The sequence below is a fragment of the Vicia villosa genome, unplaced genomic scaffold (assembly GCF_029867415.1).
Source record: "Vicia villosa cultivar HV-30 ecotype Madison, WI unplaced genomic scaffold, Vvil1.0 ctg.001600F_1_1, whole genome shotgun sequence".
NCBI classification, from domain to species: Eukaryota; Viridiplantae; Streptophyta; class Magnoliopsida; order Fabales; family Fabaceae; genus Vicia; species Vicia villosa.
The window spans coordinates 1-13254 of NW_026705671.1; the positions used below are offsets into that span (position 1 = coordinate 1).

The 13254-nt window shown below is 34.1% G+C and overlaps 1 long non-coding RNA gene across 6 annotated transcripts; it reads right to left on the minus strand.

Annotated features, from left to right (window-relative positions):
* Positions 1–8491: 8491 nt before the first annotated feature.
* Positions 8492–12747, minus strand: LOC131635966 (uncharacterized). 6 transcript variants are annotated; one of them, XR_009293915.1, is made up of 7 exons: positions 12222–12746; positions 11915–12113; positions 11398–11660; positions 9461–9561; positions 9252–9360; positions 8672–9031; positions 8492–8584 (listed from the first exon to the last, which is right to left on the minus strand). It is a non-coding gene; the product is annotated as an uncharacterized LOC131635966 (long non-coding RNA). The 6 variants fall into 6 exon arrangements; XR_009293914.1 differs by having other exon boundaries at positions 8672–9360; positions 9461–9510; positions 11398–11496; positions 11564–11660; positions 12222–12745; XR_009293912.1 differs by having other exon boundaries at positions 8672–9360; positions 11398–11496; positions 11564–11660; positions 12222–12745.
* Between the last annotated feature and the right edge of the window lie 507 nt (positions 12748–13254).

Consider the following 13254-nt stretch of genomic DNA (forward strand, 5'->3'; position numbering starts at 1 on the left):
TGACATAGTCAAAAAATACTTCTCTTGAAAAAAAAAAAAAACAGCTCGCTAAGTTGAAAACCTGAAAGGGCAACTTAGGCAAAAATGAGCGTCTCGGTGGATTGAAAACCCGAAAGGGCGGTCCAGGCAAAAATTAGAGACTAAACAAATACTATCCCGGTAGGCTGAAAACCTGAAAGGGCGGCCTAGGCAAAAGTTAGGGAATGAAGCATACAACTATGTTCCGTTCAGCTGCCTACTCACCATCAAGATTCAACACCTCAAAGACACCGATCAGTCTAATCACTTTCTTCCAACAAGTGAGGGATGAGATGCTCGAAGACAGATTGGCAATAGCAGAGTTGAAACTTGACTGGATCATTTTCACATAGCTATTTATCTTCATAAATATTTTTCAAAACTTTCTGACAGTTTCCTACTTCTAGGATTGTTGTCTCCCTGTGCTAACCCGCCTATCATGGCTCTTTTCAATGCAGCTCTTTCAAAAATCACTATTTTCATTTCTTCTGTTTAAATACGTAAGCATCCCAATGATAATTTTGAATGAACATATGCATTTGAATATGATTGATGTTTACCAGGAAAAACAGGAATGGCATTCAGGAAATGTCCCAATCATCTGGACATCATTCCATCAGAAGAAAATTCCCAAGGGAAACACATTTCTCAGCAAATTCCTCAAAAAGATTTTCTCTTCAAAAGAAGTCTTATTCCCCAGCAGGTTTGTTCCAGATTACTATCTTCAGAAGGTGTGATCCCCGCACCCGGACTTGGTCAGATAGTGCATCGGAGGATTATGCATCTTCCTCATTCCCATTTGAAAGGGCATCAGAACTTCCAGTTACCTTTGGTTCCCCAAGCAGTAGTCAAAGATCCTTCAACGGGATACCCGGGTTCTCAAAGAATTTCCCCAGACGAGGGTACTCAAGCAAGACAAAAGATCATCAACGATCACAATACATTCATGTCCAGCTGACTAGTGGGAATTTATTTTTCCAACTAGAAGCTTGACACGCATCACATTCATACATCACACATTCACATACATTCATGCATTCATACGTTCATACATCATATTCATGCGCATATTCATACACAACATAACATGCATATTTCTCCGGGAATATCTCACATTTACATGCATCATAAACATTGCATATCACTAACTTGATTTTTCAGGTAGGCAGATATCTTCAACAAAGATATTCTCAATCACATGCCGTGTTCACCTGAATTCCATGAACGGTTCTCTCAGATATAATCAAGCCGAAGATTCATTCTGATCACTTACCAACTCAAAAACAAGCATCATAGATCTAAAGCGATACCTCAGGCGGTTCCAGAACGATCTAACGTTGCAGATCTAAAGCGATACCTCAGGCGGTTCCAGAACGATCTAACGTTGCAGATCTAAAGCGATACCTCAGGCGGTTCCAGAACGATCTAACGTTGCAGATCTAAAGCGAAACCTCAGGCGGTTCCAGAACGATCTAACGTTGCAGATCTAAAGCGATACCTCAGACGGTTCCAGAACGATCTAACATTGCAGATCTAAAGCGATACCTCAGACGGTTCCAGAACGATCTAACATTGCAGATCTAAAGCGATACCTCAGACGGTTCCACAATGATCAACTTCCAAAATCTAAAAAACTTTGGACAAGTTCCGTAACGATTATCTTCCAAGACTTAAAGCGGTAACCTTGGACGGTTCCGAAAACAGTCAACACAAAGACTTTCAAATCCTTCATCAAGATATAATCAATGAATTCATTCTGATGAACAAACCATCAACCCATTTACCAGGTGGCATCTGAAAGCCCATCTCAGGTAATGTTTCAATCTGCCAACAACATTTCGCAGACGACATTCAAATGCAACTTCCAACATCTCTTCTGATCAAGGTAAGTGCAAATTTTCAGGGCATCTAAATATTCAATCATCTTCTACCTTCAGATTTCAGACAATCTCTTCAGGTTTAAGAAGATTGAATAGGGGCAACTGTTATACCCCAAAATTTGCCCACATATTTTTTCAAGAAAACTCCAATCTGAAAATTAAGGGTCTCATATAATCATGGATTTTTATTTCAACAAATATCCTGACATATGAAATACTTAGTTTTTAGAATTTTTCTTATACAGTAATTTGGCTTGCAGTTGAATTTATTCTTACGCAAACGCCAAATACTGTTTATTACTTCACACATGCTATTTATTTATTTACAGATAAATAGTACTGACACAATTGGTGCAGAGTTAAATCTTTTTGCAGGCGCAGAATCAGGAAACTCAGACTGTACTGGTAACAAGTAGATTATTATTATCTTTTGTTTCCCACTAATTTTTGTACTATATTCCATTATTTTCAAAAATCTTTTCAAATCTCTTTTTCAAAAATCAAATCTCTCTTTTCCCAACACTATCTCCACTTTCTTTCAAATCTTACTTCCACTCAAATTTTCCTTTTGTACGGAATCACATCATTCCCCAACGTCTCTTTCCTTCTTTCCATTCTATAAATACCTCTCATTTTCTTTCATAAAATCTCACATCAAATTCCAACTCATCTTTCAAATTCCTATCTCATATCTATTTTCTCTTCTTCCCTGACAAGAATGGCAAAGTGGATAGAGACACTGTTTCTTGCAGTCATCACCATTGCTACGGTGATCATGACTTTCTTCTGCCTGCATAGTCCTGAGGAGTGTGGACCTGCAATGGTTATGCTCCCAATCATCTACATGTTATTGTTCATAGCATGGGTCATTAATCGTCATTCTTAAAATTTGCCGTATTTCTTATTTCTTAAATGTACCGTTTATTCGTCGTACTGTTCAATATAGTATGTAATATTTGTACTGTCAGTATTAAATGTTGTACTATTTGTCATAATATTGCTTAATTACTAAGATAATATTTTGTGTGTTTTCTGCCAGTCAAATATTCCTATTTCTGTGCATTAAATGATTTTCAGGGTTATTATCGGTAATTTTGCCCGCATACCGTAAATATTAGTTATTTATTATGTCTTTGTTTTTCTAACAAGTCATGTAAATAAACTTTCATTTTTCACATAAAAACATAAAACAAAAACAACAAAAAAGAAAATTAACTTTGACTGTTGATTTTTCACTCTAACTGCTGTTTCAAATACCTGGACAGTCAGTTGACAGCCAAACTGCTGGCAGTACAATTCTCAGTGTTTTGTACCATCAATCAAATCAATCTTTCACAATTCAAAATTCCAAGATTTTTGTTCTAGAAGTCTTCTGAATATCACGCGATTAGCAGAGACTCAACACTGCGCAAAAATCAGGTACGCTTAACTGTCTTCTACATAAACAGTCCCTGACTAGGGTTTTTCTTGTTTTTACAGGAGCAACAAGTTTTTGAGAGCTCAAATGGATTTCATACACATCCATATATCTCAAAGTACCATCATACAAATTTTCAAACTTCAATTCACTCAGACGCACCGTCAGCAGCTCAAACAGTCAACAGACGACCCGTTTGACCAAAAAAGTCAACAGACAGTCAAAAATGAAATTTTTTGTCAAAGTCCATATTTTGTCAAAGGATTCATCATTTGATCATTGGATGATCATAATTCATCAAGGAAAGATCAAAAATCAACAAAACCCTAAGATTCAAAATTAGGGTTTTTGCCTGAAAAGTCAACTCAACTTTGACTGATCATAACTCTCTCATCCTTCATCCAAAAAATTCAAACCAAATCTTGTTTTGAAGGAAATTCAATTATCTTTCAAATGCCATTGATCCCATGGTCATTGGATTCACCATTTGAAAAATATGATAAAAGACATTACAGGTCATTTTCAAAGTCAACAAAAAGACACTTTTTTCAAAAGGACACACAAGGAGCTTCAAAAATCATTTTGACATGAGACCAAAGACATTGGTTAGAGGACTCTTTGAGGTTTCCAAAAAGTGCAAGATCTCCTTCATATGACAAAAATTGAAGGATTTACACCTTGTTGAAGTTGGCTAAATTTTGGGAAAATACATGAAATCAACATTGCTCAAAAATGTATTTTTTCCAAATGGGGCCAAGTTTTCAGCATTCAAACATCATTTCCATGATGTTATGGGCCTCCCACGACCAAGACAAAGCCCACATCATTTTTCTCCATTTTTTGATTTAATTTTATCATTTAAGATTAAATTAAAAAGGAAAAAAAGGAAGGATAAATCATAGCTTATTTTCTAAGCTAAAAGCTCACACATGTGGCTTAATTATGCAGCAAGAAAGCTGCAAGGAAAGGCTAAGGAAAGAGCAAGCCAAGGTTGCTTGAGTTCCAAGCTTGAAAGTCAAAAATTCAACAAAAGTAATCATTGCTTTTAGCTTCAAATTTAAGCACTCCAAGGCCTATAAATGAAGCTGCATATTTCATAAGCAAGGAGAGCCAAGACACCCACGAAAATATAGCAAGCATAGCATAGAAACACACCAAACTTCTCTCAAAATTCCATAACTTTGTAATTTTCAATTTCATATTTCCAATCAATATCAATACAATACAATCATTCCAATCATCTTCTAAGATCATATAAAGTAAGAACAAACTCTTTGTGTGGTCCCATGAGAGTCGTATCACGTGCATAAGTGTTCTTCATATTCATACATGAACAATTTTCGTTTTCTTATATTTAATTAACCTCAATATAAACTAATCATTCTAATGAGTTCATGAGATCCTATAGGGCAGGTCTGGGCTTTAACATGTGAGTTTCCACGTGAGGATAGCTCTATGCCATTAACAAGTGTTCTTGCATGCTTAAGCCTTAACCTCTTCGAATCCATAGTTACAGTGTCCAAATGGCAAAACTAACACCACCATCGTGTTCAGGAGGTGATTTTAAGTAGATCTGGGTCACTTGTTTTTATCCCTAACACTTATTTTTGCAGGTTAATGAAGCCATCAAAAATGGCGTTTCTGACGTACAAATAGGGGAGGTTAAAAACCCCCGCTATCTGTTTAAAAAAATAAAAGAGATGGAGGTTGAAGACGACCACGCGTCCAAGCGTGGTTCGTCAGTCAACTTGTCTTCGTCCACGCAGGCAAAATTGGGGCCAGTCTGACTTACTAAAGGTCTTGATAATCCCACGTGACTGGTCAACACAAGTGTACCATATTCTTTTCAATCTGAGCCACATGATCAATCTCAAAGCCAATCCAACGCATCATACAAGCAGTCCATATCATGCACTATCCAGCCCATCACACCTGATAAGTATCCCTTTTAATTTCTATTTTATTTTCTATTTTATTTTAATTTCTTTGTTAAATTAATTAAAAATAGTTTTAAAAATCCAAAAAATGCACAAAAAATATTTTTAGACTTCTAAAATAATATATTATTTTCTGAAATAAAAATATTTTATTTTCTTCAAAATTTTAATATTTTTGCATAATTAATTAGTATATATTTATATATTTGCTTTTTAATTATTCTAACCAATCAAAAAATCATAAAAAAAATTGTTCTTCGTGTTAAATATTGTTTATATATTATAAACTAATTTTGTACATATTTTGAATAATTTTCTTTTTAAGTTTTAATTATTTGTATAATTATTTGTATAATTATGTATTAATTAGCTTAATCAATTTCCAATCAATTTCAAAAATTCAAAAAAAATTAGTTTTGTTTTAAAACTAATTAACAAATATTTTGTACATATTTTAAACTTAATTTCTAGGTTTAAATCTATTTTCATCTTTTTTTCTTTATTTTAATTTAATTAATCATGCATTAATTATAATTAAAATCAATCATAAAAAATCCAAAAACATGCCTTTTATTTTTCTTGCAATTTAAATTCCTAGATAAATGTATAGGATGTCAAATTCATGTAAATAGGCTAGTTTACGTTTCCTGCACAATCGATGTAATAGCGTAGATTTACTTTCCGCACTTTACATTTCCGCACTTTAATTTCCAGCAAATATAAACTGCGTGTATGTCAAAGATAAAATTGAACCGTTAGATCACTAACTTCAAAGATAAATATCTGAATCCAATCACAATCACACTTGCACCTCTTAAGGTAATCCCTTCTCATTCTTTTCAAAATCAAAGTCAAAATTCTACTATTTCGAGTACAAAATCGAACCTTGCTTTTATATCCGGTGAAAGGATAGATTTTTAAAGGAAATAGGATAAAGACCTTACAACTCAGGGTAGACCTCCTAGTTTGCTTGCTCAAATCAAAACAAACAAAATTCTCATACACTGTTGATTTTTCAAAACTTTCAAAAAAGACAATACTTTGTATACATCCAAACACGGGTTATTACAAAGTTAACGTTCTTTTCAAAAACATCTTTCGAAAGATAAACAAGCATTTTGTATACATCCACACACGGATCATTACAAAATTCAATTTACAAAGGTATTTGAAACCACATATGAGCAATTTCAGAGCAATTGAAAAGTGATCGAAAAACAAGTGAGCTAAGCAAACTTAAGAGCCCATGGATAACCATGGATACAAAGGGTGCTAACACCTTCCCTTTGTATAACCTACCCCCTTACCCAGAATTTCTTAAAGGTCTTTTTTCTGTTTCTTTTATAAACCTTTCCTTAATTGGATAAAATAAAAGGTCGGTGGCGACTCTGTGATATTTTCAAAAAATGCGAAAGCATTAAGCGACAAAAAAGAGTCAGTTCACGTATCTCTACAGATCAGAGGTATGGCCCGGGATTAAAAAAATCGAAGGTCCACAGACTGCTATTAAATTGACAAAGTATTACATTTCACTATCACAAACAACAAATATAATGAGTGTGTTATAGTATGTTACATGCCCCCTTGAAGTAAGCACTATGCCTTAAGTTTTCATGACTCTGTTGGTCTTGTTTTCCAACCACAAAGAATAGGTCAGTGCATACATGGTTTGACTTATAAGGTTAGATCCAATTTAATTGTTCCCACTCCAAAAGAGGTTCAGATTCATCAACCCCATTATTTGCTACATCATTCCAATTTGTACCACTTGACCCTCCCATAACAACACCATCATGATCTCTTCCTATTCCTTCTGAATGGAAGGTTGCATGCAGATTTGATTCATCAATCTCTGATACCACTTGTTGAGCACTTGTTGTAGCACAGTGTTAAAATTGTAACTCCACTTTTGATCTCTCTAATGGTCGACGATCGAATGAACTAAAACTTCCCGATATCACATAAATGCGACACAAGCTGAATTCATGTTGTAACTATATATACACATAAATACAAACATACAAAAATTAAGCAATGATCAATTCAAAATATATTTTATGATAGCATATAAATTTATAACCAAAGTTTTATAATATCATGATCAAGTTAATGATTAATATACCTTAGGAGGATTTGTGTTAGATGAACAAAAGTGTTCAATTTACTTATATTCATGCATATTCCATTTAGTTTTTCTACCATAAGGAGCTTTCCCTTCGTAAAACAACATGGTTTTCTTTATCCAATCACTTTGTTGTTTGAGTTGTAAACATAGCTTGGAGAACCGGTAGCTTTCCAGTATCCACAAACATACTTGATTTTGATCAAAACACACTTATAAGAATTTAAATAAGATATCACAGTACTTACCTGCACAGGGCTAAGAGGTGGAGGCAACATCCTATTATTTTGCAAGTAAAGAGGTTTAAAAGGAAGATATAAAAGACGACCAAGAAGAGTTCCAGACCCTATTACAATGTTTGCTGTAAAGGCAATATGAAATGATTGATCAAATGTCGGATGATCACAACTAAAATCATGCAATTAGCATTTTCTTTGTATTTGTACACCAGTCAACAGTGAGGAAAAGGTAGATATAAAACATACATAAGAACATGATTTTCCCCAAACGCTATAAATGATGATACTTTCAGAAGTGAAAAATTTATATAGCTGGATAAGCAAATACTTACACAAACTTCAAAACAATCCATGATTAATTCATAAAGCAAACGCGGAAACACTCTCAAAGAGCGTTGATCGTGTAAGATCCAGTAGATCTAGCGTGTCGACAACATCCATTAACACTTTCTGCGAATTAGATTCAAAACAGATTTTGAAAATTTCTTAAAATGAAACTATTCATCGAAGATTCACATAGGAACAGCAACACCGTTCAACTATACAGAGATGCTAAACTAAGATTAGTGATGAGTATTACAACTCTTATATCATTTGAAATCAGTTAAACAGAGAGAATTGATACCTTCGGAGCATGGTGAATTTTCTTGAAGTCGTGAATACGGATGACCTGATAAACAGTTGTAATGAGTAAAAGAGATGAAGAATGTGAGTAGAATATCTGAAAAGAACACCATTCTTCTTCACAATCAAAGTCAGTGGTATGTCCCCATTCTTTTATAAACATCTCTTTATTTTGTAAATATCTAATAAGCGAACAATTGCAAACACTCCATAGACAAACATTTCAAGGCCTTTTGGTGGCTATTGTATTAAGTTTGGTAACCTGCTGGTTGTGCATCAGTGTGTTTTGCCTTGGTATCCAACTCACATTCCTTCACAATAAGTAGAAACCGTCATCACCAAGAAAGCTGCAGCCTCGTACGTACATTGACAAATCAGATTCAGCTCACCAAATAATCACACAGCAAAAGAACAGAACCAATTCTGCAACTTACATCACACAATTCATCCAAGAGCCGACAGCAGACAAAACACATAAACCTCTCGCAAATTTCCAATCCACGCCAAGGTTAAAGTTCTATTCCAATCATTATAGCTTTAGAATTAATGTCTCCCCTGCACTTGCATTGACAGGAAAAAGCCATTACAATCAGCCCTGCATCCAAAACATATCATATCAAAAGCCACAACCATCGGTACAGGAGATGCTTTCTAAGTGAATGTGTATGTAACAATATACTTTCTCCTTCATTCTACATAATTATGCAAGTCTATCTTTCTTATCATCGTGTCAAGTGGCTGCATAATTTCACTTCCAAGTATTCATGATAAAAGAAACTTAGCTTCTGCTACACCTGCGAAAAGGGTTCCATTTCCAGCCTCACTTCTAATTAAGGCAAGTTCACTCACAGAACAAACACATAGTGGTGCACACAATAAACACATAATGGGAATGAAGTATTTCTTCACCCTTTCAGGTTTAAGAGTTTTGAATTGAGAAGTTCCTACAATTTCTAATCTGGCAACAAATTTATATCCCTGCCATTTAAAAAAATAGTCATCAACATACAATACCTTTAAACAATAGAATAGAGAGGAATAGTCGGTACCGTCACAATTCAGAAGCAGAGGTTCAGAAGTCGATTGAGGAGGAGCATCCTCACATCAACCGTACCTACAAACCCTAACAAAATGGAAAAAAGTATCATACATTTCACCATTCAAGCATTCAACATCGTAAAACACACGCCCAATCACAGATTAGAATCATATCATATTCATACCGTAATATCAAGATGAGTCTTCACCGATGCTTGCTCTTTCACCAATTTCTCTACAAATGAAGAAACCAAATCTATATAACTTTACACATGCACCTTCACACCTACACAAAATCAAACTAACAGTAAATATCCCTCAAAGTAGGAAGAATTGAGTGAAATAAATAGGAAGAATTGAGTGCATTTCAAGGCTAACTATCCTTTTCCACCATTTTTCTATCAAATGATGTTTCTTAAAAAAACAACATAAAGTTCCCTCTTGAACCCTGGGAAAAATCAAAAGCATGCACAGATGAGAAGGATTAAAAAGATTAAGGACCTATGAACAAACTATATCCTGTGCAGTGACTTTCTTAACAATACCCATTATATACCTTGGAACAACATACTCGTTACAAAACTGCAAAACCAAACAGAAACTTCATCAGATTCAACAACCCTAAACAATAAATGTTGAGTACATAAGAAAAACATGACATAAAAGTAACTGGTAAAAACATGCCTTGTACATATTTAAATCATGGTTTGCACACGTTTAAATGCAAAAGAAAAAAATATAAAATCATTTTCCAGCAATTTCAATATTTTGGAGATCAATATGATTTGCCTTCTCTACAGATGTAACCGCATTCTCAAACCTGCAATACATCAATAATTGATTATTCACACTGCAACATAAACCATTGACACCTTAGAATTTTCCAATGAAGGTTAGTAATACTTATAGTATCGTGTCTAAACTCACCTTCCGAATGCGATCTGAATCTGTGTTCTGACATAGAAGGAATAAGCTTCAGCAAACATCCCAAAATATATTGCTTCAAAAGGTGAATGATTAATTTGTGGATCCGATTTCGGAGCATGTGACAAAATTAATTCTGCATCATCAATTTGATGAAGTTTCAAAAGGGCTTCTGCTCTACACATAAAGAGCTGTACATTCAATTTCCAACAGATCAAAATAGAGAGTCAAAAATTAAAAAACTAAAATGGCCATAACTGCAATTAATAGGTCCAATGAAAATCTCTTATCATACCTAGAACAATTGGATATACCATTCGATTCGTCATTCCTCAATAATTCTTCATCATTGCCATTGGATTCAAAGATAGGAAGAGGTCGCCCTCCTGGTTCTGGTTCCAGATCTAAGAAGAGAAGAACATACAATCCCATACGCTCCCCGACCAATCGGCTTAAACGGCACATATTTAGTGTCGATCTCAAATAGCATATGCCACATGGAATAATAATGCTTCCCTTCCGCTCTTATCCTGTTTGGAAGCTCAATTGGAGTCGCCATTTCCTACCAATCATCAACGACAACAACATCATCAACAAATAACAATCGTGATTATAAACAATTCAATACAGAGTGAAAAGAATTAGTTTGGTAAATAGTTAATATTGATTATTATTACTAAAAACCCAAATCCTTCTAGAGTTGCAACACGGAGCACAACTTGAATGAAAATTAAACAGAAGCTAAACCTTAAACTCCAATGGTTCCTCCAAATTGGAGAACCGTTAGCTTAATCGGAGAAACCCAAATTGAAACGAATCGCCATCTGAAATTCAAAGCATAAACAAAATCAAAATTATGTACATGTTGCTCTTCTTATCTTCTTTGCTGCCAAGAGAAGTTTGCTCATATCACCAGACAGAGCTGCAAATACAATGTAACAAATTTCACAAAGATAGTAATTTAGAGACTAATCAACCCTTCTAAACGAAAATACTCGTTCACACATGTTTATCTTAACCGAAAGATCGTAAATTCACTTCTAAATCGTCTAAAAGACATCATTGAAGGCTAGTTGTGTAGCACATAGTAAAGAATAGGTGGAAAGTGAAAGATATAGAAGTCCGTAGGAATACATCAAATTGCTTTTAAATATCAATTTTATTGCTTTCTAATTTCTACCTCATCCAAACAACAAACCTTATAGATGCCATCAGAAGGAATCCCACATGCTCTCCATCAGATTGAATATAGATGCCATCGTTGCCCGAGATGTCCTCCAACTCAATAGAAAGTACACTACGATACAAACATCATTCCAAATGAGTATAAATGTCTAAATATGAACCATTTATAAATGTCTAACCTGATTTTCAATGTCTCAACCATCAGAGCAATACTCCCTGATCCCATATCAACAAAACCAATTATCCGAGTCTCCAATTCTTGCAGCAACAATCTTCCTGAAGTAGAAAAACAAAACTACTTCAACAAACACTCACTTGAACTCAGAATTCTCATTCAGTTCAAATCAAAGAACCACAAACAAATCACCGATCAATCAATGATGGTCACAATTCAGATAAGGAATCAATCTAAATGCACAACAATCAACCACAATCTTAAAAACCAAATCTTTAAAAAAACAAAACCAGAGCAAAATCGATCATAAAATGCACATGAAAAGAATCTATCTAATCTGCATCAAAAAACAAACCTTATCTGAAAATTCAAACAAAACCCAATAATTGCTTCGATCAGGGTGCAAATGGAAGCTTGTTGACGGATCCGCAACACCGGAAACACCAATTGTTGTACAGTTTCCATATCAGTTTTCGTATCAGTTTCAAATCAGATGCAATTTCAGACCAAAATTCAGCAGGATCCTCAATGGATCTCTTATACATCTGCAGATACTAACAAATTCCAAAACAAACATACACTAAACAAAACTCAAAAATTTTAATGAAAAAAATTTAAAAAAATTAACGTCAAAATCCATAAAAACTATTGATGAAAAGAACCTGTTCCGGTCATCGAACATGTGCTTTGGAAGCGAATTCTTCGCTGGGAAGAACATAATCTTCTTCTTCGTTAGCAATATTTTCACCGAGAATTACAACATTCAAATGAGGAATTTTATCAGCACCAGATGGAAGAATCTTCATCGATTCCAAATGGCTTTAAGTAATTGTTAGTTCAATGGTTCGAAGCCATCAAATTCGTTCTTCCATTTCCACAATTAATGTTACAGAGAAGAGAAGCAGAAGAAGAACAAAATCACAATAGGGATCGATTGAAGAAGAAAAGGGTTAGAATTTGGGGAAATTTTGTTACCCGTGCGAGAGAGAAAGGATGAGAGAAAGGATGAGAAAGGATGGTTGGATATGAAGATTGAAACGTTTCGTGATTGTAACCGCTGATGAATGGTTGTGAACGATAAAATTGGATTGAATGAAATAAAGGAAATAGAAAATTGGAAGAAGAAACACTGTAACTGTCAAAGGCTGATGTGGATTATTGTGGGAAGAGATGCTGATGTGGATAGCCTAAGAAAGTCTCAAATGGTAGACTTTTCTTATATGATAGATTAATTGAAACATATTTATTGTTGAGATTAAAGGTAGTGCACTGACAGTGTAAAAAAGTTTTACACTGTCATCCAATAGAAACAAATCGTTTTGTCATGTCATATAAGCTTTTTAAAAACTAAAGCCTGATTTATTCTGATTCATGGTTGTGATTGATTGACAGTGTAAAAAAGTTTTATCCTGTCAGTGCATCACCCATTTTCTCTTTATTGTTTTTTTAATTTTCCAATTTAATCAATATATTAATTAAACATGTGTCTCCTATCTTTTTTGCCATTTTTAAATTTGGAAACTGTTTTTTTAAGGCTTGCATACGTGTTTAAATATTTATTAGTTAGTAGTTTCCAATAATTAATTTTTTCATAAGAATAATTTAATTAATTAATTAATTAATTATTATTCCATATTTTTTAGTTTGGTTTACAAATTTAATAAATTAATTAATAAATAGGTGTCTTCTATTTTT